A 3357-nucleotide genomic window follows, 5' to 3' on the forward strand; every position below is an offset into this window, starting at 1 on the left:
AGGCTATGGGTTCCGCCGTCCTTAGGCTGCCTGTCTGAATGGATGGGGCTGTCCCCCCGCCCAGTTAGTTGTTTGGCTGAGGTGTACCAGCCCTGGAGCCTGCAGGTGTTGACGGGACCAGGTCTTGGCGCCAAAGAGCTAGGGGGAGGGCCCCTCGGGGGAGCCAGCCGCCCCAGTGTCCGCAGTAGGACCAGCTCGCGGGAAGGGCGGCCCCCAGTGCCTGTATCCCGAGGGTGAGCGGCAGGCGCCCCGCGCACCCGCCTCTGCAGGAGACTCTTGCAGACCAGCAGGTGGGGCTGGCCCAGACTCCTATCAAATTACTGCCTTTGCCCCGGGTCCGGGGGTATGTGAAATTTTGTATGTGCCCTTTAAGAGGAAGCCTCTAATTCCCCAAATCCTTTGGGTTCCAGTCTTTTCCATCCATGGTTGCTCTGCAGACAGATGTGGTTTTGGTGTGCTCGTGAGAGGAGGTGAGCTCAGGGCCATATGGGTCCCTCCCTCAAGACCATAAGACCGTGTTTTGTTTATGTCTGTAGCTCCAGTACTGAGCACACTTCCTCAATTTATCAGTGTCTTTCCTTTCCTTGAGCTGAACTGGCTGGCGCCCTTGCCTTTCAGTGTTTTTGGTCATCGCAGGCTTCCCCCCCCCCCCCCCCCTTCTTTTAAAATACAGAGCTTTATTTTGGTTGCTGAGATTTTCATAAGCATTTGGTTCATAGAAAAATAATTTCTTACAAAATAATAAAAGGCAGCATTTTGTACAATGACTCACGTTGGGGCCATAGTGAAGGACAATGCTGGGGGTAGGAGGGCCACACGTTCTTGTGCCCAAAGATTTTACAAAACCATGTGACATTCATGATAGGAGGTCAGAACAAATGGTGTCTGGAACTAAAACAGATATAAGGAGAAAGATTAATATTTAAGAAAGTTAAACAAAACAACAGGGTAAGATGCTGGGAGAAAAAAAGGAAAAGAAAAAAAAAGCCACCCATAGTCTCAATGTGGGAATAATGTAGACAGCACAGGGAAAACACTCAGATTATTCCTTGAAAGCCAACACTGGTTTTTACCATTTTGTTATCTAATTAGGCCTATAAGAATTTGGATAATATTCAAGAGAACACACTCAAAAAAATCCATCTGCACAAACCCACAACATTCCACAGCCAAAGGTAAGCTCTGCCCAGTCATACTATATCTCTAAGAAACAAAAGAATTCGTTGAAAATATATTAACCCTTCAAAGTAAGACTCTAAAAGCAAAAAAAACAGTTCTTAAATAAAATAGAGAAAAAAAGACTTTTAAATTGCCACACATTGTATTGGAACAATAAAAAGTCGTTAAAGGACTGCTTATATTATACAATGAGAAGGAAAAAAAAACCTAACAAATATAGAACGCTAGTAATGCAGTGAGGATAAAGAAACATTTTAGCATGCAAAAGGCAGATGTTGGCTCTCTAAAGAAAATAGAAGTCCCTCGAAAAATCTTCTATGTGTTTATAGTTTTGAAGAATATTTTAGACGATTGAGTTTGGAGAGAAATTAGAGTTCATGAGGATTGAAAAACCAACAGAAATACATAAAAAGGGAGATTTCAGGCCATTGGATATCAAGTAAGGAACAAAAAAAAGATGTATAAATAAATGAAAAATTTTCTGGGAAAAAAATAATACACTGGAATGGCTGGTAAATTTGTGACATAGATTAAAGGCATAAAATTACCACAATGAAAGGAGAAAAAGCTTAAAAAGACATTGAACTGTACAAGACAAGGTGAATGATGTGGTGAACAGAAACTCAGGCATCATTATTGCTAATAAAGTAGAAAACTGTCAGAGTTGACTAATTATCAACTTTTTATCTACTTTCTTTTTTTAGGATCGTGGCTCTTAAGTGTGTATTTTCCCCTTTCTTTTTAAGAGCAAGATGAGCTAGTTGTGGCTAGGTTTTGGCTAATGAATTATAAGCAGGTGTAGTTCTACTACTTATGATCTGTGCCCTTAAAAGGAAAGCATATACCCTTCCCTTCTCAGTTCCCTTCCACTGACTCTGGAAGAACCATCAGTTCGATGAGGCAGTAGGAAGCCAGAAGAGGTACAAATCAAAGGACAAAAGGAGCCTGGGTCCCCAGTACCATTGGAATCACCGTATATGCTTTTAACTGTTGACACTCAGACTAGTATATGTGAGAGAAGTAAACATCTTGCATTTAGTTTTTAGTGTTTGTCAAAATGTAAATAAATACTTTTTATTAAATTATAATGTTTAGAATCTATACTTAGATAATATTCATATATAACTTAGATCACAAGACAGAAAATAAATGCTATTAATTTTGTCCATGTAAAAGTAAAAATCAAATTATAGATACTGAAGGGCAAAAGGGAGAAGAAGAATTCAAAGTGGGAGGACTAATTTCATCTCACGGAAGACACTGTAATTCATGGAATTAGAAGTAATGGTGTCAGCATGTGACTCAAAGTTACTGAGGCAGACAGACTGCCTCCCCTCCACTTCCTAGTAACGGAAGCCCAGTGTTGTTCAGAGTATCCATGTGCCCAGACACGGGCAAGAGACCGCTCATAAAACAATGTTTCTCCTCAGTGATTGCACATTGGAGCTACTTGGAGCAAATTATAATTTAATTGGTTTAGGGCAGATTTTCTCAGTCTGACACTGTTGACATTGTAGTCTAGATAATTGTTTGTCCTGGGGGCGCTGTGCCTGTGTGTGCCTTGTAGGATGTTTGGCAGTATCCCAGCTTTAACCACTAGATGCCAGGAGCACCCCCACTTCCATTAATGACAATAAAAAATGCCAGACAGTGCCAAATGTCCCATGGGGGATGAAATCACCCCAGGTTGAGAACCACTGTACTAGGGTAGGACCATGTGCACATCAGGACATTTTAAAATATCCCTAGAAGATTCTAGTATGCAGCCAGGGTTGTGAACAAGTTTTATTTTGACTATTGTTACAACAGCTAAAATAACACAATATTCCACAAACTAAAAGGAAAATACTGTATGATACAATGTGTGTTTTTGTATAATTAAATATATAAATCTGCATATATAAATGGTCATGTTCCACCAGAATATGGATAGATGCTCCTTTACACATATAAATGACTGTGTAATTTTTTGTGTAAGGGTGATGCAGATTCCTCTTAGAGGGACTGTGTGTCATAAGGGTATGATTTTATATTTATTAAAATATTTTAAAATATTTTTCTATGTGAATGAATTTATTTTTCAGATAAAGAAATAATATATTAATATGTTCATAAAATCTCAGGTAAATTACTTAAAATTTTATACAGTATTAATAAGTTTTATGACAGATAATAATA

The sequence above is a fragment of the Vicugna pacos genome, chromosome 14 (assembly GCF_048564905.1).
Source record: "Vicugna pacos chromosome 14, VicPac4, whole genome shotgun sequence".
Lineage (NCBI taxonomy): Eukaryota > Metazoa > Chordata > Mammalia > Artiodactyla > Camelidae > Vicugna > Vicugna pacos.